The sequence below is a fragment of the Xenopus tropicalis genome, chromosome 3 (assembly GCF_000004195.4).
Source record: "Xenopus tropicalis strain Nigerian chromosome 3, UCB_Xtro_10.0, whole genome shotgun sequence".
Classification (NCBI taxonomy): domain Eukaryota; kingdom Metazoa; phylum Chordata; class Amphibia; order Anura; family Pipidae; genus Xenopus; species Xenopus tropicalis.
In genome coordinates this window covers 147,025,966-147,052,354 of record NC_030679.2, presented here as the reverse complement: position 1 = coordinate 147,052,354, position 26,389 = coordinate 147,025,966, and the positions used below count along the sequence as shown (strand labels likewise).

Sequence of the window (26,389 nt, the reverse complement as noted above, 5' to 3'; positions counted from 1 at the left end):
ACCCAAAGAGGTCAAACTTTGGCTCCGGGCAAGAGCGACTTTATCTCAGAATAAATAAGGCACAGGGTTGCTATGGGGACAAGGTGAGCACCATATGTTGCATTTATTGTCTATTATAGACAGATAGATAGGTGATAGATAGAGAAATAGATGTTGGATATGGATGGGGGGGCACGATGTGTAGGTAGGGAGACTAGAATAGAATTGTATTCCACGCCCGTTCTAGGGACCCCCGCCAGCCACCTAACCCCCTCCCCCAAGCACACAACAAAATGTATAGTTATTCACACTCATGGGAGAGCTATTAGCGGCCCCGGGGGGGGGCGGGGGGGATTTGGGCCTGGGCCCAGTCCGACCCTTTTCCCATCCAAAGAGGTCAAACTCTGGTTCTGGGCAAGAGCGACTTTATCTCAGAATAAATAAGGCACGGGGTGCTATGGGGACAAGGTGAGCACCATATGTTGCATTTATTTATATAGACAGATAGATAGAGAAATAGATGTTGGATATGGATGGGGGGGGGCGCGATTTGTAGGTAGGGAGACTAGAATAGAATAATTGTATTCCACCCCATTCTAGGGACCCCTGCCGGCCGCCTAACCCCCTCCCCCAAGCACACATACAAAATGTATAGTTATAGAGATAGATAGATAGATAGATAGATAGATAGATAGGTGATAGAGAAATAGATGTTGGATATGGATGGGGGGGGGGCATGATGTGTAGGTAGGGAGACTGGAATAGACTAATTGTATTCCACCCCATTCTAGGGACCCCTGCCGGCCGCCTAACCCCCTCCCCCAAGCACACATACAAAATGTATAGTTATAGAGATAGATAGATAGATAGATAGATAGATAGATAGATAGGTGATAGAGAAATAGATGTTGGATATGGATGGGGGGGGCATGATGTGTAGGTAGGGAGACTGGAATAGACTAATTGTATTCCACCGCATTCTAGGGACCCCCGCCGGCCGCCTAACCCCCTCCCCCAAGCACACATACAAAATGTATAGTTATTCACACTCATGGGAGAGCTATTAGCGGCCCCGGGGGTATTGGGCCTGGGCCCAGTCCGACCCTCTTCCCACCCAAAGAGGTCAAACTCTGGCTCCGGGCAAGAGCGACTTTATCTTTCTTTATCTTTATCTCTTAATATTGTTAGAAGTGACTGAAATGCCATTAGAAGCGGCTCGTATAGTGCAGCTCCACCACAGGTGATATTAACCTCTTGCTGAATGACCCACAGTGTAAGCCCCTCCCTCAATGTGTCCCAGAATGCAGCACATTGGGTACAACTGGAGGACTATGGGAAATAAACAGGGCGTATCATTCGGTGATGGCACAGGTTTTTGGCATGTACCAATCCTAATGGAAAACTATCCCCCCAGAATGAATACGTAACCAAGACTAGACTTACTCACACACATAGGAACCATTGGCAGCCACTCCCTGTTGGGCTCCAGGCTACTCGTAGCATTGCCTGCTCTAGACTTACTCACACACATAGGAACCATTGGCAGCCACTCCCTGTTGGGCTCCAGGCTACTCGTAGCATTGCCTGCTCTAGACTTACTCACACACATAGGAACCATTGGCAGCCACTCCCTGTTGGGCTCCAGGCTACTCCTAGCATTGCCTGCTCTAGACTTACTTGCACACATAGGAACCATTGGCAGCCACTCCCTGTTGGGCTCCAGGCTACTCGTAGCATTGCCTGCTCTAGACTTACTCGCACACATAGGAACCATTGGCAGCCACTCCCTGTTGGGCTCCAGGCTACTCGTAGCATTGCCTGCTCTAGACTTACTCACATAGGAACCATTGGCAGCCACTCCCTGTTGGGCTCCAGGCTACTCGTAGCATTGCCTGCTCTAGACTTACTCGCACACATAGGAACCACTGGCAGCCACTCCCTGTTGGGCTCCAGGCTACTCGTAGCATTGCCTGCTCTAGACTTACTCGCACACATAGGAACCATTGGCAGCCACTCCCTGTTGGGCTCCAGGCTACTCGTAGCATTGCCTGCTCTAGACTTACTCGCACACATAGGAACCATTGGCAGCCACTCCCTGTTGGGCTCCAGGCTACTCGTAGCATTGCCTGCTCTAGACTTACTCGCACACATAGGAACCATTGGCAGCCACTCCCTGTTGGGCTCCAGGCTACTCGTAGCATTGCCTGCTCTAGACTTACTCGCACACATAGGAACCATTGGCAGCCACTCCCTGTTGGGCTCCAGGCTACTCGTAGCATTGCCTGCTCTAGACTTACTCGCACATATAGGAACCATGTTGGATGTTGGATACGGAAGGGGGGGGGGGCACGATGTGTAGGTGGGGAGACTGGAATAATTATATTCTATGGTAACTCTAAAACTGTGTTTTATGTTTCTTACAGGCCCCAACAGCTCGTATCTACTCCTAAATGGACCTTCTGCCCAAAACTACACGGCCACCATGGGTGAGTTATACTTTTAGGTTCAAGGCATAGTTGTGAGCCTATTATTTTGTTTTTTGTGAGTGTTATATTGTAGTGTGAGTAGTGTAGTATAGAAGTATGATATAGTGGTATGTGAGGTATGGTAGTATGTTATGGTAGTGTGAGTAGTGAGGTATAGTAGTGTGATATAGTGAGGTAGACCTCGCAGCCCTGGCACAATACCCTCCCTCACTAACACCCTCAGATACCCCTTATTCACTCTGGCCCCTTGCACAAGTAATTTGCCCTAACTTGCTCTTTGCACAAAAGTGTCCTGGAACACATCTGAGCTAAGCACTTGTGCAACCTCTCCCCGTGCCCTCGCTCCTTGCACTAAACTCTTGGTGTCCAGTAGCCTCCGTCACTATGTGCCCCCTTACCCACCAACTCACACACAGCGCCCCCTTACCCACCAACTCACACACAGCGCCCCCTTACCCACCAACTCACACACAGCGCCCCCTTACCCACCAACTCACACACAGCGCCCCCTTACCCACCAACTCACACACAGCGCCCCCTTACCCACCAACTCACACACAGTGCCCCCTTACCCACCAACTCACACACAGTGCCCCCTTACCCACCAACTCACACATAGTGCCCCCTTACACACCAACTCACACACACAGCGCCCCCTTACCCACCAACTCACACATAGTGCCCCCTTACCCACCAACTCACACACACAGTGCCCCCTTACCCACCAACTCACACACAGTGCCCCCTTACCCACCAACTCACACACAGTGCCCCCTTACCCACCAACTCACACATAGTGCCCCCTTACCCACCAACTCACACACAGCGCCCCCTTACCCACCAACTCACACACAGTGCCCCCTTACCCACCAACTCACACACAGCGCCCCCTTACCCCACCAACTCACACACACAGTGCCGCCTTACCCACCAACTCATACACACAGCGCCCCCTTACCCACCAACTCACACACACAGTGCCCTCTTACCCACCAACTCACACACACAGTGCCCCCTTACCCACCAACTCACACACAGCGCCCCCTTACCCACCAACTCACACACAGCGCCCCCTTACCCACCAACTCACACACAGCGCCCCCTTACCCACCAACTCACACACAGCGCCCCCTTACCCACCAACTCACACACAGCGCCCCCTTACCCACCAACTCACACACAGCGCCCCCTTACCCACCAACTCACACACAGTGCCCCTTTACCCACCAACTCACACACAGCGCCCCCTTACCCACCAACTCACACACAGCGCCCCCTTACCCACCAACTCACACACAGCGCCCCCTTACCCACCAACTCACACACACACTGCCCCCTTACCCACCAACTCACACACACAATGCCCCCTTACCCACCAACTCACACACAGCGCCCCCTTACCCACCAACTCACACACACAGTGCCCTCTTACCCACCAACTCACACACACAGTGCCCCCTTACCCACCAACTCCACACACAGCGCCCCCTTACCCACCAACTCACACACACTGCCCCCTTACCCACCAACTCACACACAGCGCCCCCTTACCCACCAACTCACACACAGCGCCCCCTTACCCACCAACTCACACACAGCGCCCCCTTACCCACCAACTCACACACAGCGCCCCCTTACCCACCAACTCACACACACAGTGCCCCCTTACCCACCAACTCACACACAGCGCCCCCTTACCCACCAACTCACACACACAGCGCCCCCTTACCCACCAACTCACACACACAGTGCCCCCTTACCCACCAACTCACACACAGCGCCCCCTTACCCACCAACTCACACACACAGTGCCCCCTTACCCACCAACTCACACACAGCGCCCCCTTACCCACCAACTCACACACACATCGCCCCCTTACCCACCAACTCACACACAGTGCCCCCTTACCCACCAACTCACACACAGCACCCCCTTACCCACCAACTCACACACAGCGCCCCCTTACCCACCAACTCACACACAGCGCCCCCTTACCCACCAACTCACACACAGCGCCCCCTTACCCACCAACTCACACACACAGCGCCCCCTTACCCACCAAACTCACACACAGCGCCCCTTACCCACCAACTCACACACAGCGCCCCCTTACCCACCAACTCACACACAGCGCCCCCTTACCCACCAACTCACACACAGCGCCCCCTTACCCACCCCCCACCCCCCCAACTCACACACAGCGCCCCCTTACCCACCAACTCACACACAGCGCCCCCTTACCCCACCAACTCACACACACAGCGCCCCCTTACCCACCAACTCACACACAGCGCCCCCTTACCCACCAACTCACACACAGCGCCCCCTTACCCAACAACTCACACACAGCGCCCCCTTACCCACCAACTCACACACAGCGCCCCCTTACCCACCAACTCACACACACAGCGCCCCCTTACCCACCAACTCACACACAGCGCCCCCTTACCCACCAAATCACACACAGCGCCCCCTTACCCACCAACTCACACACACAGCGCCCCCTTACCCACCAACTCACACACAGTGCCCCCTTACCCACCAACTCACACACAGCGCCCCCTTACCCACCAACTCACACACAGCGCCCCCTTACCCACCAACTCACACACAGCGCCCCCTTACCCACCAACTCACACACAGCGCCCCCTTACCCACCAACTCACACACTGCGCCCCCTTACCCACCAACTCACACACAGCGCCCCTTACCCACCAACTCACACACAGCGCCCCTTACCCACCAACTCACACACAGCGCCCCCTTACCCACCAACTCACACACAGTGCCCCCTTACCCACCAACTCACACACAGCGCCCCCTTACCCACCAACTCACACACAGCGCCCCCTTACCCACCAACTCACACACAGCGCCCCCTTACCCACCAACTCACACACAGCGCCCCCTTACCCACCAACTCACACACAGCGCCCCCTTACCCACCAACTCACACACAGCGCCCCCTTACCCACCAACTCACACACAGTGCCCCCTTACCCACCAACTCACACACACACATGTAATTCTCTCTCCTCACACACCTTTGCCTCACTCCTGCTTCCCAGCGCACACCTCTCACTCCCCCTTTCTGACACCTCGCTTACAGGGGGGGGGGGTCAGCCCGGGGGTGGGGGTGGGAGTGCTGCTTACTTGTGGGGTGAAGTGAGGACACTATCCAGATGTTCTATAAGAAAGAAAGAGAAGGGGTCTGGGCGGTGTGCCAGGGCCCATATACAGCTGTGAGAGGGAGAGGAGGGGGGATCTGGGCACAATGCTGGTGTATATGTGTGTGTATATAATGTATAGCTGCTGCACACTAGCTGTCAGTGTAGCACACATGGTATTTACTCAGTCAGTGATTGGACGGGCTGGGAACTTATTGCTCCTGTTGCTGCCAACCCCATGTGTAGCATTTACCTACCTCTGTGCTAAGCCTTCAGCCATTAACCCAACCCCTTTACTTACTAGCCCCTCCCAAAATCTGCCACACCCTCCAGTCTCACTCATTTGCTTCTGTGTGACACTGGGAGAACTGGGACACCTTCAATGGCTCCTTCTGTCTGTCACCCGGCAGGAGGAGGGGCCGACTCACGGCTCCTTCTGTGTCACTGTGTCACCCTGCAGGGGGAGGGGCCGACTCACAGCTCCTTCTGTGTCACTGTGTCACCCTGCAGGGGGAGGGGCCGACTCACGGCTCCTTCTGTCTGTGTCACCCTGCAGGGGGAGGGGCAGACTCACAGCTCCTTCTGTCTGTGTCACTGTGTCACCCTGCAGGGGGAGGGGCCGACTCACGGCTCCTTCTGTCTGTGTCACTGTGTCACCCTGCAGGGGGAGGGGCCGACTCATGGCTCCTTCTGTCTGTGTCACTGTGTCACCCTGCAGGGGGAGGGGCAGACTCACAGCTCCTCCTGTGTCACTGTGTCACCCTGCTGGGGGAGGGGCCGACTCACGGCTCCTTCTGTCTGTGTCACCCTGCAGGGGGAGGGGCAGACTCACAACTCCTTCTGTCTGTGTCACTGTGTCACCCTGCAGGGGGAGGGGCAGACTCACAGCTCCTTCTGTCTGTGTCACTGTGTCACCCTGCAGGGGGAGGGGGGGACTCACGGCTCCTTCTGTCTGTGTCACTGTGTCACCCTGCAGGGGGAGGGGCAGACTCACGGCTCCTTCTGTCTGTGTCACTGTGTCACCCTGCAGGGGGAGGGGCAGACTCACAGCTCCTTCTGTCTGTGTCACTGTGTCACCCTGCAGGGGGAGGGGCAGACTCACGGCTCCTTCTGTCTGTGTCACTGTGTCACCCTGCAGGGGGAGGGGCAGACTCACAGCTCCTTCTGTCTGTGTCACTGTGTCACCCTGCAGGGGGAGGGGCAGACTCACAGCTCCTTCTGTCTGTGTCACTGTGTCACCCTGCAGGGGGAGGGGCAGACTCATGGTTCCTTCTGTCTGTGTCACTGTCACCCTGCAGGGGGAGGGGCAGACTCACAGCTCCTTCTGTCTGTGTCACTGTGTCACCCTGCAGGGGGAGGGGCAGACTCACAGCTCCTTCTGTCTGTGTCACCCTGCAAGGGGAGGACACTCTTTGCGTGTTTGTTAGCGGATTGTGGGGAGAGAGAGAGACTGTATGTATGGGACACCCTGCAGGGGGAGGAGCCTGGGCTTGTAGCAGTGCCTGGGTGTGGGGTGGGCTGATCTTTCCCTAGCACCCTGTGCCTGGGTGAGGACTAGGAAACAGGATGGGAGAGAGGGAAGGATGTTAGAGGGGGGGGGGAGTGAGAGCTGGGATAGGCCTATGAAAGCGAGGCTGCCGTTCCTGGAGGGAGGGGGAGGAGGGCACACACAGACCTGGGGGGAAGGGGAGCTGAGCTTTCTTTGTTTGAATACAGACTGGGAAAAAAAGAGAGAGGCAGAGTGTGAAAGAGAGAAAAGAAGAGAGAGCCCCAGTTATAGGCACTCAGCCCCCCGGTACCTGGCCCTGTACCCCCGGGAGGGGGAGGCTCACCCCATGGGATTATCTCTGTGCCGCCGCTACTGGGAATGAGAGAGAGACTCGCATGGTTCCACTACACACAGGGAGACCCACCGAAGTGCCCCAACCAGGTAACTCTCTCCCCCGGCACTACTTGTGTGTGCGCCCTGCCGGCAGCTGGGGGGTTAAAGTGCGCTGTGCGCGGCCTGACAGCTGAGCGGTTTAAAGGGACCGTCGGGGGCGCGGAAGGTTAAAGGGACTGTCGGGGGCGCGCAGGCTTAAAGGGACCGTCGGGGGCGCGGAAGGTTAAAGGGACCGTCGGGGGCGCGCAGGCTTAAAGGGACTGTCGGGGGCGCGCAGGAGGTACGTGGGAAACAGCCTGAGTGTGTGCAGTTACACTATAGCGTGTCCGTGTAGGGACCGGGGGGGGGGGGCTGTATAGGGGTGCATATGGGGGGTATGGGGGTGCATATGGGGGGCTGGGGAGGGTGGGGGTATAGGGGTCCATATGGGGGGTATAGGGGTGCATATGGGGAGGGTGGGGGGTATAGGGGTGCATATGGGGGGGCTGGGGGCACATCATGCTTCCTGACCTATCATGTACACATTAACCCTCTGCATACCCCCCCAGCCCATCATTCTGCACATTAACCCTCTGCATACCCCCCAGCCCATCATTCTGCACATTAACCCTCTGCATACCCCCCAGCCCATCATTCTGCACATTAACCCTCTGCATACCCCCCAGCCCATCATTCTGCACATTAACCCTCTGCATACCCCCCAGCCCATCATTCTGCACATTAACCCTCTGCATACCCCCCAGCCCATCATTCTGCACATTAACCCTCTGCATACCCCCCAGCCCATCATTCTGCACATTAACCCTCTGCATACCCCCCAGCCCATCATTCTGCACATTAACCCTCTCCATACCCCCCAGCCCATCATTCTGCACATTAACCCTCTGCATAACCCCCCAGCCCATCGTTCTGCACCTTAACCCTCTCCATACCCCCCAGCCCATCATTCTGCACATTAACCCTCTCCATACCCCCCAGCCCATCATTCTGCACATTAACCCTCTGCATACCCCCCCAGCCCATCATTCTGCACATTAACCCTCTCCATACCCCCCAGCCCATCATTCTGCACATTAACCCTCTGCATAACCCCCCAGCCCATCGTTCTGCACCTTAACCCTCTGCATACCCTCAGCCCACCGTTCTGCACCTTAACCCTCTGCATACCCTCAGCCCACCATTCTGCACATTAACCCTCTGCATACCCCCCCAGCCCATCGTTCTGCATATTAACCCTCTGCATACCCTCAGCCCACCATTCTGCACATAAATCCTCTGCATACCCCAACCCATCTTTTTGCACATAAATCCTCTGCATACCCCCCCAGCCCAGCATTCTAGATATAAACCCTTTTTATACCCCCCAGCACTTCATTCTGCAACTCCTAAAGCTTTTTTTCCCTATGTGCTGATGGATTCAGTGTGCAGTATCAAAGTAAATGTTATGCATCTCTGTAAAACAAAATATATGGTTTAAGGTTAAATGCACTAGGGATCTGCACTAAGACTGGTAGCACTTATAGGGTTAATCTGCACTGCCGAAATTATTTGCTGTGTCCTGTGAAGTTAAATTGCTGTGTGTAGTTAAAGAGTTAATATCCTTCCCACTATTCAAGGAATGCAGGACTTTAATGCTCCATACATGAAGGGACGGGAGGAATGCTGCTAGCTGCAGGGAGGCTGCCATACTGACAGGCAGCAGGGCTTCCCATAGGTAAATTAACTAGATATTCTAAGGGTTAAATTGCCTTACCAGTTGGGCTAATAGAGGGGCAAATTGAGCAGGGATGTTCCTAGCCTTTCCGTGAGGGCTAAGGAGGTATTTATGGGGCAGGGTAATTGGGTGAGAGTGCAGTGTGTATGTACTGGGGGAATAAGTCACTATATAAAAGGGGCAGGGGTATTTATGGGGCAGGGTAATTGGGTGAGAGTGCAGTGTGTATGTACTGGGGGAATAAGTCACTATATAAAAGGGGCAGGGGTATTTATGGGGCAGGGTAATTGGGTGAGAGTGCAATGTATATGTACTGGGGAAATAAGTAATTGTATAAAAGGGACGGGTATTTATGGGGCAGGGTAATTGGGTGAGAGTGTAATTTGTATGTACTGGGGTATATAAAAGGGACCAGGGGTATTTATGGGGTGGTGCTGGAGACATATTTGGTAGATGCCGGGGTAGGGGCTGATTCTCAGTCTATCTGCAGGCAAAGAATCCTCCCTGTGTGGCATTAGCCTAAGAAACAGGTTGTATTAAAAGGGTTTAAGGCAGTGATGGGTTAAAGTGGAAATAGAAGTTGAATTATGTATTGATAGTGTTAATAAACCCCAGCATATTGCACATAGTCAGTAGGCCATTAATAGCATTGCCGAATACTCAATATTCCCACGCTGCTTCTGTACCCTCGCTGGCTTCAGAATGGAGATGGCAGGGTTAAGTGCAAAGGGGGCGGAGTTAGTGCCTGTATGTAATAGGTCAGTCCCGTACATGTTGTACAGTAGATTCCCTCTCTGTGGCTTATTTTAATCTTCCTGCATCTCCTTATTTCACCCCTCATAATAAGCAATGGCCGGCCCCCAATCCCTCCTTCCTGCCCGCCCTCTATGTTCCCATTGCCTGCTGCCTCTCCCGATGTCTCATTACCCATGATGCACAGTGCCACCCACGTGTCTCCCAGGCAGGCCTGGCAACATTGTAAAATTACAGGGCTGCTCCTGGCTACTCTGATGTGCAGCTCTCTATGTATTTGTGCTTGTATTCACTCACAGAGTGACTTGGTCCTGCTAGCCATTCCTGTCCTACATGTGCATGTACGTCTGCTTGTTATTACTGTGCCAGTTTTATGCATATTGGGCTGGTAATGGGTACTGTGTCGGCTTCTAGTTCATATAGAGCCAGTAAGGATCACATGCATTGGGCTAAGGGTGCGTATGGGACTGGTAGGGATTATTGTTCTGGTTACATGGGTATATGGGGCCTGTAGGGGTTACTGTGTTGGGTACATGGGTATATGGGGCCTGTAGGGGTTACTGTGTTGGGTACATGTGTATATGGGGCCTGTAGGGGTTACTGTGTTGGGTACATGGGGCCTGTAGGGGTTACTGTGTTGGGTACATGTTTATATGGGGCCTGTAGGGGTTACTGTGTTGGGTACATGGGTATATGGGGCCTGTACGGGTTACTGTGTTGGGTACATGGGTATATGGGGCCTGTAGGGGTTACTGTGTTGGGTACATGGGTATATGGGGCCTGTAGGGGTTACTGTGTTGGGTACATGGGTATATGGGGCCTGTAGGGGTTACTGTGTTGGGTACATGGGTATATGGGGCCTGTAGGGGTTACTGTGTTGGGTACATGGGTATATGGGGCCTGTAGGGGTTACTGTGTTGGGTACATGGGTATATGGGGCCTGTAGGGGTTACTGTGTTGGGTACATGGGTATATGGGGCCTGTAGGGGTTTCTGTGTTTGGTACATGGGTATATGGGGCCTGTAGGGGTTACTGTGCTGGGTACATGGGCATATGGGGCCTGTAGGGGTTACTGTGTTGGGTACATGGGTATATGGGGCCTGTAGGGGTTACTGTGTTGGGTACATGGGTATATGGGGCCTGTAGGGGTTTCTGTGTTTGGTACATGGGTATATGGGGCCTGTAGGGGTTACTGTGCTGGGTACATGGGCATATGGGGCCTGTAGGGGTTACTGTGTTGGGTACATGGGTATATGGGGCCTGTAGGGGTTACTGTGTTGGGTACATGGGCATATGGGGCCTGTAGGGGTTACTGTGTTTGGTACATGGGCATATGGGGCCTGTAGGGGTTACTGTGTTGGGTACATGGGCATATGGGGCCTGTAGGGGTTACTGTGTTGGGTACATGGGCATATGGGGCCTGTAGGGGTTACTGTGTTGGGTACATGGGCATATGGGGCCTGTAGGGGTTACTGTGTTGGGTACATGGGCATATGGGGCCTGTAGGGGTTACTGTGTTGGGTACATGGGTATATGGGGCCTGTAGGGGTTATTGTGTTGGGTACATGGGTATATGGGGCCTGTAGGGGTTACTGTGTTGGGTACATGGGCATATGGGGCCTGTAGGGGTTACTGTGTTGGGTACATGGGCATATGGGGCCTGTAGGGGTTACTGTGTTGGGTACATGGGCATATGGGGCCTGTAGGGGTTACTGTGTTGGGTACATGGGCATATGGGGCCTGTAGGGGTTACTGTGTTGGGTACATGGGCATATGGGGCCTGTAGGGGTTACTGTGTTGGGTACATGGGCATATGGGGCCTGTAGGGGTTACTGTGTTGGGTACATGGGCATATGGGGCCTGTAGGGGTTACTGTGTTGGGTACATGGGCATATGGGGCCTGTAGGGGTTACTGTGTTGGGTACATGGGCATATGGGGCCTGTAGGAGTTACTGTGTTGGGTACATGGGCATATGGGGCCTGTAGGGGTTACTGTGTTGGGTACATGGGCATATGGGGCCTGTAGGGGTTACTGTGTTGGGTACATGGGCATATGGGGCCTGTAGGGGTTACTGTGTTGGGTACATGGGCATATGGGGCCTGTAGGGGTCACTGTGTTGGGTACATGGGCATATGGGGCCTGTAGGGGTTACTGTGTTGGGTACATGGGCATATGGGACCTGTAGGGGTTACTGTGTTGGGTACATGGGCATATGGGGCCTCAAGGGGTTACTGTGTTGGGTACATGGGCATATGGGGCCTGTAGGGGTTACTGTGTTGGGTACATGGGTATATGGGGCCTGTAGGGGTTACTGTGTTTGGTACATGGGTATATGAGGCCTGTAGGGGTTACTGTGTTGGGTACATGTGTATATGAGGCCTGTAGGGGTTACTGTGTTGGGTATATGGGGCCTGTAGGGGTTACTGTGTTGGGTACATGGGGCCTGTAGGGGTTACTGTGTTGGGTACATGGGTATATGGGGCCTGTAGGGGTTACTTTGTTGGGTACATGTGTATATGGGGCCTGTAGGGGTTACTGTGTTGGGTACAGGGGTATATGGGGCCTGTAGGGGTTACTGTGTTTGGTACAGGGGTATATGGGGCCTGTAGGGGTTACTTTGTTGGGTACATGGGTATATGGGGCCTGTAGGGGTTACTGTGTTGGGTACATGGGTATATGGGGCCTGTAGGGGTTACTGTGTTGGGTACATGGGTATATGGGGCCTGTAGGGGTTACTGTGTTGGGTACAGGGGTATATGGGGCCTGTAGGGGTTACTGTGTTTGGTACAGGGGTATATGGGGCCTGTAGGGGTTACTTTGTTGGGTACATGGGTATATGGGGCCTGTAGGGGTTACTGTGTTGGGTACATGGGTATATGGGGCCTGTAGGGGTTACTGTGTTGGGTACATGGGTATATGGGGCCTGTAGGGGTTACTGTGTTGGTTACATGGGCATATGGGTTACTGTGTTGGGTACATGGGGCCTGTAGGGGTTACTGTGTTGGGTACATGTGTATATGGGGCCTGTAGGGGTTACTTTGTTGGTTACATGGGCATATGGGGCCTGTAGGGGTTACTGTGTTGGGTACATGGGGCCTGTAGGGGTTACTGTGTTGGGTACAGGGGTATATGGGGCCTGTAGGGGTTACTGTGTTGGGTACATGGGTATATGGGGCCTGTAGGGGTTACTGTGTTGGGTACATGGTATATGGGGCCTGTAGGGGTTACTGTGTTGGGTATATGGGGCCTGTAGGGGTTACTGTGTTGGGTACATGGGTATATGGGGCCTGTAGGGGTTACTTTGTTGGGTACATGGGGCCTATAGGGGTTACTGTGTTGGGTACATGGGTATATGGGGCCTGTAGGGGTTACTGTGTTGGGTACATGGGTATATGGGGCCTGTAGGGGTTACTGTGTTGGGTACATGGGTACATGGGGCCTGTAGGGGTTACTGTGCAGAAGGGCTGAGATTCAGAATAGGCCCTAGCATTTCAAGTACACAGAGGCCCAAGTAGCCATAATAGGTACCGGTATTACTGTGCCAGTTGTACTTGGGCCGTTTCATAGGGGCCGTTGGCTAAAGACCCCAAGCATGGCCCCCCAGGGATCAGATAGAGGCCAGGGAGGGGGGCGCTTTAGGCCCATACACGCTCTGCATCAGTGCAGCCTTTTGTGTATAAGAACAGATAGTTGTGTGAGGAACGATCAGCATTGGGGTGAGGCAATAATAATGTCTTTGTGTCAGTGCGAGGGGTCTCCCCGGGGACCAGCCCACAGCAACCTATATAGTATCCTGTAATGTTGTCTTACGGGGCCTTGGCCAATATATCTTGTGTCAGTCGCAGCATGGGCAGAGGTTGTGCCTTATATATTATATATATATATATATATATATATATATATATATATATATATATATATATATATATATATATATATATATATATATATAATTATAATATTCACCTTCAAATTCACTTTTCACATCATGTAGACATTGGTATTCTGAGCCATTTTGCAATTGGTCTTCATTTTTTATTTTTTATGGTTTTCCAGTTGTTTCGCTTTTTGTTCAGCAGCTCTCTATTTGGTATTTTAGCAGCTATCTGGTTGCTAGGGTCTTATTTACCCCAGCAACCAGGTAGTGGTTTAAACGAGAGATGGGAATATAAATAGAGGGGCTGAGTAGAAAGATAAGGAGTAAAAAGTAACTATAACAATAAAACTGGAGCCTCACAGAGCAATAAGGTTTGGCTGCCGGGGTCACTGACCCCCATTTGACAGCTGCAGAGTTTAAAGAGGAAGGCAAATAATTAAAAAATGATAAGAAATAAATAATGAAGACCAATTGAAAAGTTGCTTAGAACTGGCCATTCTATAATGTGCTAAAAGTTAACTTAAAGGTGAACCGCCCCTTAAATGGTCATTTTATTGGCCAGGCCTGTACAGATGGCAGCCCTAATGGGAATTTAATATATGTAATTGGAATGTAACAATATAGCCGCTCCCAGCCATGTAATGTATAGGTTTATAGGAAAAGTACAGTCAGTCGAGGTTGGCATGATGGGTTGGTTGGCAGCAATCTACGTATAGCGCGTGTTGGCGAGCATAAAGCGTATTCACTTATTGCATGGGTTGCTATGTATATAGGGATGTATCAATATGCATGGAGCTGCCCTTACAGTGATGGAGCTCACCAAACGAACACGTCTGTCCCCAATATGCCCACCTTGAGGCTGGCGACATTGGCTCCTATTGCCAGAATACAGGCTGTTAGAATGGGGGCCGCATCAGAGAGCCAGTGTGCCCCCCCCCCCCCCCCCCCCCCGTGGGCTTCTATCAGCCCATGTATGGCTACCAGTACTAACTTGGGCTTTATATTGTATTGACAGATTGCTGTGAATGGAAAGCTACTTATATATTTATATATATTTAAATATGTATGTGTGTATATGTATGTATGTATGTATGTATATAATATATGTATGTATGTAATATATGTATGTATGTAATATATGTATGTATGTATGTATGTAATATATGTATGTATGTATGTATATAATATATGTATGTATGTATGTATATAATATATGTATGTATATAATACATACACCCCCTGTTCTTAACTTATTCCCTGTTTAATACACTGAACAAAGCAGTACATTGTCACATATAGTCACATGATATGTTATATAATCCAAAGTAACTTGTAAAATACAGTCAAACCTTCATTTCACATTTTGTTTCTGCTCCTCTGACATGCAAAATGGGGGTTCACATGTATATCCTTATTTTGCTTAATCATTATATCAGTTTTTTACTGTGCTGAATGATGTTGTTTGGGTTGCATGAGTGATAATCAGAGTTCCTGCAGCCTTGTGCCTTTATATGGGCACAGAACCCCTCAGTGACTGCTAATATCCTTATCATTTACAGTAGGGGGTACATTATCCCTTATAATACATGAGTGATACTCAGAGTTCCCTGTATAACTCAGCCTGCAGCCTTGTGCCTTTATATGGGGGGCACAGAACCCCTCAGTGACTGCTAATATCCTTATCATTTACAGTAGGGGGTACATTATCCCTTATAATACATGAGTGATACTCAGAGTTCCCTGTATAACTCAGCCTGCAGCCTTGTGCCTTTATATGGGGGGCACAGAACCCCTCAGTGACTGCTAATATCCTTATCATTTACAGTAGGGGGTACATTATCCCTTATAATACATGAGTGATACTCAGAGTTCCCTGTATAACTCAGCCTGCAGCCTTGTGCCTTTATATGGGGGGCACAGAACCCCTCAGTGACTGCTAATATCCTTATCATTTACAGTAGGGGGTACATTGTTCCCTATCTAATCAATCGATGCAGACATCAGACATTGCACTGCTTGTACCTGTGTAGTTGCACCATGGGAAAGTTCTGTAGAGACTGGGAGCTTATTGGCCAGGAGGCTGTTTGTGGTGTAGTGTTTGCCACACACAGCTCTTAGTTGCTCCTGTGGGTGTAGTAGCGCTGTGGCTGCAGAAGGCACACAAGGGTTTGCCATAGGTGGAAGGTGTGGGTAGTAGTGGGTAGGATGTGGGTATCTGCCCCGTGGCTTTGGGAGTAGCCTGTGGGGAGGGTGGAAGGGCCATTCATGGGGAGAGAGTGGCTTACACATAAATCAACTGCCCCTTGAGGGGGTGGCACATTGAGCTGAATTCTGATCTGTTTGACTCTAGGATGTGTTTGCCTTTGGGAGATCTTGTAGATCAATTGCAAGTTGGACTTGGCTTGTGGATAGGCCATTGGGCTTCTGAAAATGGGTTTATGTGTAAATAATCCCGGGAACATCGGGAAAATGCAAATCTGGGAATGTGAGGTGTGTAGGGAGCAGCGGGGGCACCTATAGGCCCATAAGGGGGTTCTGAACACATGAGGTGGGTAGGGAGCAGCGGGGGCACCTATAGGCCCATAAGGGGGTTCTGAACACATGAGGTGTGTAGGGAGCAGCAGGGGCACCTATAGGCCCATAAGGGGGTTCTGAACACATGAGGTGTGTAGGGAGCAGCGGGGGCACCTATAGGCCCATAAGGGGGTTCTGAACACATGAGGTGGGTAGGGAGCAGCGGGGGCACCTATAGGCCCATAAGGGGGTTCTGAACACATGAGGTGTGTAGGGAGCAGCGGGGGCACCTATAGGCCCATAAGGGGGTTCTGAACACATGAGGTGTGTAGGGAGCAGCGGGGGCACCTATAGGCCCATAAGGGGGTTCTGAACACATGAGGTGTGTAGGGAGCAGCGGGGGCACCTATAGGCCCATAAGGGGGTTCTGAACACATGAGGTGTGTAGGGAGCAGCGGGGGCACCTATAGGCCCATAAGGGGGTTCTGAACACATGAGGTGGGTAGGGAGCAGCGGGGGCACCTATAGGCCCATAAGGGGGTTCTGAACACATGAGGTGGGTAGGGAGCAGCAGGGGCACCTATAGGCTCATAAGGGGGGTTCTGAACACATGAGGTGTGTAGGGAGCAGCGGGGGCACATATAGGCCCATAAGGGGGGTTCTGAACACATGAGGTGTGTAGGGAGCAGCGGGGGCACCTCTAGGCCCATGAGTTGGGGGGGGGGAGTTTGTACCCAGCCTGGGACATATGGGGGTGACTGAGCTGGAGCATTGGTTTGTGGGGGTGTATTATGGGGGGGGGGAACAAATGGGATTACAGGGTGGGACAGGACATGAGACCTGTAGGGTTTGTATGAAGGGCAGGGAGACTGGGCTGGGGCATGGGGGGGGCTGTATAATGTATTATGGGGGGGTACAAATTGGATCACAGGGTGGGACAGGACATGAGACCTGTAGGGTTTGTATGAAGGGCAGGGAGACTGGGCTGGGGCATGGGTGGGGCTGTATAATGTATTATGGGGGGGTACAAATGGGATTACAGGGTGGGACAGGACATGAGACCTGTAGGGTTTGTATGAAGGGCAGGGAGACTGGGCTGGGGCATGGGGGGGGCTGTATAATGTATTATGGGGGGGTACAAATGGGATCACAGGGTGGGACAGGACATGAGACCTGTAGGGTTTGCATGAAGGGCAGGGAGACTGGGCTGGGGGGGGGGGATACTAATGGGAAAGGAACACCCCCGGGGCTGAGCGGCAGATGCGGCACAGAGGGGCCTGACTGACTGATCGGGGGCTGGGAGGAGGAAGATGAGGGAAAGGAGGCGGATGGTGGCTCCTGTATGGGGAATGTGTTAGTTCCCTCACTTGCCTCCCTGTGCTGCTCCCTCGCTCACTCACTTTTTCTCCACGCTCCCTAAACTTGATTCCTTTGTCTCCTTGCCCTTACCCCAGCTGACACTGAGTCCTCACCTCCCCCTCCTGCTTGCTCCTCCTCCCTCCTGCCCCCTCCCTCCCTGCTGGCCCCTCCCTGCTCAGCTCTCTGGCTCTCAGCTGTTCATAAATCATTCATCCGCTCTGGCTGCCATCCAGCCCCGTAACTGGCATACAGGTGGCACAGGGCTCGCCAGCTGGGGCTGCACCTGTGGGGACCACTTTACACTCTCTCCCTACTAATGATATTGGGGTCACATGCACTACCCTTGTCACCCCCACCTATGGGTGTGATGCAGCTGGCAGTCAGCCCAGCCCCCTGTCGGGTGGTGACACAGCTGGCAGTCAGTCCCGCCCCCGGTCAGGTGGTGCATGAGTGTTAGGGCACAGACTGTTGCTGGTATAAGGCTAGCAATCAGGCTGGGGCCCCCCGTGGGATTGATAAAAGGCACAAACATGCCGGCGCACCTGTTTCCCACCCACAGGGGACGCCCTTACATCATCGCAGCAAGCAGGTTACTGGGTGTTGCATCACAAGGGTTGTATGAATCCATCTGGCAACGGCATAGGGCCCCGGGGCCAAACACAACACACTGTCTGGCACTTAATTGAATTCACCAATGAACGTCGCTCACAGTGGTGCCTAATGGGAAACCATGTAAAGGGGAAGTAATGCCTGTAATTTGTGCCTCCAACATTGCTCTTCTAGTTGCACACCCTGATTGGTCGTCTGCTTTACACCTTTCCTTTGGTCCTGTAATTGCACAGGTAATTATTAGTAGTACGGCCAGAATCCCACAACCAATCTTACCCCCCCCGTGCTTCTTTCTCTTGCCAGTGCGATCTTCCGACGCCTCGCGAGCCGGCTCAGACAAGAAGGGACCCTTGTATGCAGCTGAGAAGACTGGAAAGATATCCATCCGCCTCGTACAGAAAGCTCCTATCCCTCGAGGTAGAGTCATTATTACTACTGAGTAATTAGGGGAGGGGCCTGTCCCATTGGGCTCCATGTTGGCTTGGACCATCATAAACCAATGGCTGTGCCTTCATCCTACTGGCAGCAGGAAAGACCTATTGACTTGCCTGTGGCTTGTACATCAAGCCAAGCACACACGGTGTAGGTCGGGCAAGATGTGCCTAACGATGTGGGGGCTGCCATAGGGTCCCAGGGATTATTTACTGCACTGAGGCCCCACACAGGGTTATAACACCAGACCCCAAACATACAGTTCTTCATTACAGGTCCTTATTTTTTTTCATTTGTAGTTTTTTAGTTATTTTATTTTTAGTTTAGGAGCTCTCCAGGTTGGAGTTTCAGCAGCTATTTGGTTGCTAGTGTTCAAGTTGCCTTAGCAACCAGGGAGTGATTTGGATGAGAGACAGATAAATGAATAGGGGAGGGACTAAATAGAAAAGAAAGTTACAAAAGTAACAATAACTGGAGCCTCACAGAGCAATAGTTTTTTGGCTGCCAGGGTCAGTGACCCCCAGTTGGAAGAAGAAGGAAAATAATTTAAAAAAAAACAAAAAACTATAACATAAATAATGAAGGCGGCCAATTAAAAAGCTGCTAAGAATTGGCCATTCTATAACATACTAAAACTTAATTTAAAGTAGAACCCACCCCTTTAATGCTGTAGGAATACACAACCACCAGGAGAACAGGATCATGGGAGAGCATTGGGGCCAGACCCAAGAATTCGGGTTCTGGGACATACCCCATACCTACAAGGGGCCCCTGACTTGCTACAGTGGCACATAGACCAACTGCATAACAGGTTTCCTGCTTCCCCCTATGGCACATTGTTAGGCACACCTTGCCCCACCTACACCCTGTGTGTTTCGCTTCATGTAGCCACAAATGCCGCATAAAACATATATGCCTCCATGCCTGGTGATGGTGGTCCTGGATACCATATTCCATGCCGCCATTTTGTCATGTGGATAAGATTGGTGTGTACAGATATGTTTCTCTCTCTTCGGCGCCATGTTGTTCCAGGGCTACTTAAAAAAGCACCCTGTGTGCCATTACCCAAAGCTCCGTGTCTAAGTAAGAATACTGCCCCCCAGAGGGCTTGGCTCACTGGCGCAGCGAAGTCTCTTCTAGGCCTTTTGCCATTGGCACAGGATTTGGTTTAGGTTGGTAAATGATGGCAGGTAACTGATGATCATTAACCCCAGCGGCTGCAGAGGGAAGCAAAGAAATCAATGGCGGAACCTTTTCTGAGGGGGACAGCTGTGGGTATACGTGGCTATACACACGAAGCAAATCATCTCCAGATATGCCCACCTTATGGTGGCCAATATTGGGTTAAATCGATCGTGCATAGGCACCGCTGGATCGGGGACAGCATCAATGAGCCAATGTGGTTCCTGTTCTGATAGAAAAGCAAACCTGCCCGATCAAGATCTGCCCAGATGTCAGTGGGGTAGGCCCGTCGGGGGAGCCCATACAGGGGCAAAATGGCTGCCTTTATGCCCAGCACAAGGGCAACTTATGGAGCAGCCGAAGGGCTGAGGGTGGAAGTCTCCAGGGGCCACTGTTCTCGCAGAGGAGACCCAGCTCCTATTGTGCTTTGTCTGTGTGTATTTGGACATACAATGACCAGGGTCATGGTGGGGGTCAGCTGCTGACCTCAGCCCCCCCCCAGGAGGTAAGGGGACAATGGAAGGGAATGATGCTGCGTGGGTGGGCGCTGGGTATTTGAGACATTTTGTATACTCTGCAGGTCCGTGCCGACTGGAGAGAGGGGCTAAGGGGAGTCATGCCCCGCGGCACGTCCCAGCCCCGAGGAAAAGACTCGATGCTCTGCAGGTCTCTACATGGGGGGGCCTGCAGCACCCCCTGCAGGACACTCTACTCTACAACTGAGCTGAGAAATTTACTTACTATACACAGCACAGCTGCTCCAGCTGATACTACACAGGCACCCACGCACCCTCACACCGACACAAACACACATATACACACGTAGGCCTCTACACCACGCACCTCATATATAGGGTTTTCTGCTGCCCCTCGTCCCCCCTGAGTGCTCCCATTGCTCCCCAGCCTACCTTCCCTCTCCTAACCCTCCTGTTATGCAGTCTCTGCCATTCCCGGGCTAAGTTTCTTTCCTTTTTACCTGTAGGGACACCTGGGATTCAGACACCGGTCTACGTGCAGTACCATTGGCTCTCCCCTGAACCCTCGGTAAGCTCTCTTTGGTTCCCTACATGCGTTTGTGCTTGTGGCCCTGGTGTGCGGGCCCCTCTTGCCGCTGCTGTTGTGACTTTTATACTGTGCTGTGTAAGGAAAACAATATGGCAGCTCTCATACTGTTTATATGGACAATGTTTTGTGCCCTAATGGCAAATAAATCTAAATGAAAGGGATGGTTCACCTTTAATTTAACATTTTAGTATGTTATAGAATGGACAATTCTAAGCAACTTGTGAGGCTCCAGTTTTATTGTTATTTTATATTCCTTATCTTTCTATTCAGCCCCTCCCCTATTCATATTCCTGTCTCTCATTCAAACTACTCCCTGTTTGCTAAGGTAATTTGGATCCTAGCAACCAGATAACTGTTATAACTCCAATCTGGACAGCTGCTGAACCAATACAGGTATGGGATCCCTTATCCGGAAACCCAATATTCAGAAACCTCCAAATTACGGAAAGCCTGTCTCCCATAGGCTCCATTATAAGCAAATAATTCAGATTTTTAAAATTGATTTCCTTTTTCTCTGTAAAAATTAAACAGTACCTGTATTTGATCCCAACTAAGATATAATTACCCCTTATTGGGGGCAGAACAGCCCTATTGGGTTTATTTCATGGTTAAATGATTCCCTTTTCTCTGTAATAATAAAACAGTACCTGTACTTGATCCCAACTAAGATATAATTACCCCTTATTGGGGGCAGAACAGCCCTATTGGGTTTATTTCATGGTTAAATAATTCCCTTTTCTCTGTAATAATAAAACAGTACCTGTACTTGATCCCAACTAAGATATAATTACCCCTTATTGGGGCAGAACAGTCCTATTGGGTTTATTTCATGGTTAAATGATTCCCTTTTCTCTGTAATAATAAAACAGTACCTGTACTTGATCCCAACTAAGATATAATTACCCCTTATTGGGGCAGAACAGCCCTATTGGGTTTATTTCATGGTTAAATGATTCCCTTTTCTCTGTAATAATAAAACAGTACCTGTACTTGATCCCAACTAAGATATAATTACCCCTTATTGGGGCAGAACAGCCCTATTGGGTTTATTTCATGGTTAAATGATTCCCTTTTCTCTGTAATAATAAAACAGTACTTGTACTTGATCCCAACTAAAATATAATGAATCCTTATTGGATGCAAAATAATACTATTGGGTTTAATTTATGTTTAAATGATTTTTTAGTAGACGTAAGGTATGAAGATCCAAATTACGGAAAGACCCCTTATCCGGAATACCCTTGGTCCCGAGCATTCTGGATAATGGGTCCTATACCTGTATTGAAATAATAAAAAAAAAAAACTACAAATAGAAAAATGAAGACCAATTGCAAATTGTCTCAGAATATTACTCTCTACATCCTACTAAACGTTAACTCAAAGGTGAACTACCCCTTCAACTTTTAGTATGATGTAGAGAGTAATATTTTGAGACAATTTGCAATTGGTCTTCATTTTTTTATTATTTGTAGTTTTTAGTTATTTTTGTTCAGCAGCTCTCCAGTTTGGAATTTCAGCAGCTGTCTGGGTGCTAGGGTCCAAATTACCTTAGCAACCAGGGAGTGGTTTGTATGAGAGACTGATATATGAATAGAGAAGGGACTGAATAGAAAGATAAGGAATAAAAAGTAACAATAAAACTGGAGCCTCACAGAGCAATAGTTCTTGGCTGCCGGGGTCAGTGACCCCCATTTAAAAGCTGCAGAGAGTTAGAAGAAGGGAAATCATTTGAAAACCATACAAAATAAATAATGAAGACCAATTGAAAAGTTGCGTAGAACTGGCCATTCTATGACATACCAACAGTTAATTCAAAGGTGACCCCCCCCCCTTTCCTTTAAACATACAACGCTGTGCTTCTCCTGCCCAAGTGCAAATATAGCGTGTATTTGTGTAGTTGCACTGAGCCCGCCTTGTTACCGCCACAGAGCTTTGTTTACGCCTGAAGGAGACAACCCTGCCTCTCTTTATTGCACTTCTGTAATGATCGCGTAGCTGTCGGCTGTACATTCCTGTGCCCTGACAGGTACCGGCGTTACGCTCCTTGCTGTGTGCCAATAAATGTCACTTATACAGGGATGACGCCATCTACACGTTACAGTGCGTATTATGGCTAATCATTGCTCATGTTTATATCTCCTGCGCTGTGTATATAAAGGCACCTACTGGGAATGGGCTGCAGGGCTGCAAACTGGGCACCTGGTTGTGTTATGGGGGGCTGTTATATTGTACTGTGACAGAATGCTCTGTTATACAGATAGCTAGAATCTCAGCCATAAAGCAGGGCAGGACTGCTGCTTACAATGGGGGGGATCAGATAGGATCTGTGCCACTGTGACAGAATGCTCTGTTATACAGATAGCTAGAATCTCGGCCATAAAGCAGGGCAGGACTGCTGCTTACAATGGGGGGGATCAGATAGGATCTGTGCCACTGTGACAGAATGCTCTGTTATACAGATAGCTAGAATCTCAGCCATAAAGCAGGGCAGGACTGCTGCTTACAATGGGGGGGATCAGATAGGATCTGTGCCACTGTGACAGAATGCTCTGTTATACAGATAGCTAGAATCTCAGCCATAAAGCAGGGCAGGACTGCGGCTTACAATGGGGGAGATCAGATAGGATCTGTGCCACTGTGACAGAATGCTCTGTTATACAGATAGCTAGAATCTCAGCCATAAAGCAGGGCAGGACTGCTGCTTACAATGGGGGGATCAGATAGGATCTGTGCCACTGTGACAGAATGCTCTGTTATACAGATAGCTAGAATCTCAGCCATAAAGCAGGGCAGGACTGCTGCTTACAATGGGGGGATCAGATAGGATCTGTGCCACTGTGACAGAATGCTCTGTTATACAGATAGCTAGAATCTCAGCCATAAAGCAGGGCAGGACTGCTGCTTACAATGGGGGGGGGATCAGATAGGATCTGTGCCACTGTGACAGAATGCTCTGTTATACAGATAGCTAGAATCTCAGCCATAAAGCAGGGCAGGACTGCTGCTTACAATGGGGGGATCAGATAGGATCTGTGCCACTGTGACAGAATGCTCTGTTATACAGATAGCTAGAATCTCAGCCATAAAGCAGGGCAGGACTGCTGCTTACAATGGGGGGATCAGATAGGATCTGTGCCACTGTGACAGAATGCTCTGTTATACAGATAGCTAGAATCTCAGCCATAAAGCAGGGCAGGACTGCTGCTTACAATGGGGGAGATCAGATAGGATCTGTGCCACTGTGACAGAATGCTCTGTTATACAGATAGCTAGAATCTCAGCCATAAAGCAGGGCAGGACTGCTGCTTACAATGGGGGGGATCAGATAGGATCTGTGCCACTGTGACAGAATGCTCTGTTATACAGATAGCTAGAATCTCAGCCATAAAGCAGGGCATGACTGCTGCTTACAATGATAGGATCTGTGCCACTGTGACCGCTCTGGGATAGAGACAGCTATTTAGTGAGACTGTACAGTTACACATTATGTGTGTGAGTCGGAGCCACCGTACAGTAAAGCACCCCCATGCATCACTATTACAAAGTGCCTAGGAGCTGCTGGGGGCTGATGAATCAGCAGACTTCTCCTTTCTGTATAAGACTGGGGGCGCGCCTGTGGTCACACACTTGTGCTTTAGGTGCAATTTCTCATCCTCACGGGTGACGGTTTCCCAGGCTGGTGACATATCCCCCTCTGTGGGTTGTGCAACCCGACTTCTGCTGACTGATATCATGAAATGGCAATTTCTGGGAGACGCAAAGACTCAGGGCGAGACCTGGGGGCAGGGGAGGGAAGTGCTGAAGTCAGCCGACAAGGGGTTAATATTGTGGTGCAGCCAGATAGGCTACTCTGTGTGTAATGTGTTGGGCTAGTCTATTTCTGTCATCCCATAATAACCGTATTATCCACCAGTATCCTGTGTCCTTATAAGTGCAGCCTGGGGGTGTCTGTGATTATAATCAGTGCTTGGTCATGTCATTTGAGTCACATGATTTGGGTCTTTTATATGATCATTTACCCCCCTGTTGTAAAATACAAGATATTAGGTCACAGAACCCCTCACAGACTTCTGATATCCTTATCATTTACAGTAGGGGGTACATTATCCCTTATAATACATGAGTGATACCCAGAGTTCCCTGTATAACTCAGCCTGCAGCCTTGTGCCTTTATATGGGCACAGAACCCCTCAGTGACTGCTAATATCCTTATCATTTACAGTAGGGGGTACATTATCCCTTATAATACATGAGTGATACCCAGAGTTCCCTGTATAACTCAGCCTGCAGCCTTGTGCCTTTATATGGGCACAGAACCGCTCAGTGACTGCTAATATCCTTATCATTTACAGTAGGGGGTACATTATCCCTTATAATACATGAGTGATACTCAGAGTTCCCTGTATAACTCAGCCTGCAGCCTTGTGCCTTTATATGGGGGGCACAGAGCCCCTCAGTGACTGCTAATATCCTTATCATTTACAGTAGGGGTACATTATCCCTTATAATACATGAGTGATACTCAGAGTTCCCTGTATAACTCAGCCTGCAGCCTTGTGCCTTTATATGGGGGGCACAGAACCCCTCAGTGACTGCTAATATCCTTATCATTTACAGTAGGGGGTACATTATCCCTTATAATACATGAGTGATACTCAGAGTTCCCTGTATAACTCAGCCTGCAGCCTTGTGCCTTTATATGGGCACAGAACCCCTCAGTGACTGCTAATATCCTTATCATTTACAGTAGGGGGTACATTATCCCTTATAATACATGAGTGATACTCAGAGTTCCCTGTATAACTCAGCCTGCAGCCTTGTGCCTTTATATGGGGGGCACAGAACCCCTCAGTGACTGCTAATATCCTTATCATTTACAGTAGGGGGTACATTATCCCTTATAATACATGAGTGATACCCAGAGTTCCCTGTATAACTCAGCCTGCAGCCTTGTGCCTTTATATGGGCACAGAACCCCTCAGTGACTGCTAATATCCTTATCATTTACAGCAGGGGGTACATTATCCCTTTATATCATCACGCAATAGATGATAGAAGTTTAAGGCTACATCCGACGGTGGGAGACGCAGGTCCCGGATCAGTGGCTCCCATTCCGGCTGAAGTGCGTTCCCAGTCTATAAATAGGCGGCGTGCCTGCCAAGCGCGTATAGTAAGGCACCTTACGTTGCTCAGTGGAAAGGCAGCGGAGGGAACGTTCCCTGGGGCTCGGGCGCTGAATGGAACAGAACAAGTAGTAGCTATGTTTGCCCCGTGATGCCTCCTCTCTCTCTCTCAGCGTGACACGGGCACATTCCCCACTGGCACATTACCCAGTACTGCCCCTGCTGCCTCCCAGGGGCTTTTTTTC

At 50.6% G+C, this 26,389-nt stretch overlaps 1 protein-coding gene across 8 annotated transcripts in view; it reads left to right on the top strand.

Moving 5' to 3' along the window:
* Nucleotides 1–26,389, top strand: part of kdm6b (lysine (K)-specific demethylase 6B) — a 78,862-nt gene that overhangs the window by 25,173 nt on the left and 27,300 nt on the right. For 4 of the 8 annotated variants that reach the window (XM_031898018.1, XM_031898021.1, XM_031898019.1 and 1 more), the window contains exons 1-3: nt 7,283–7,563; nt 18,646–18,759; nt 20,939–21,000. The gene's annotated coding sequence lies outside the window, so the exon portion shown is untranslated. 8 annotated transcript variants of the gene reach the window in all.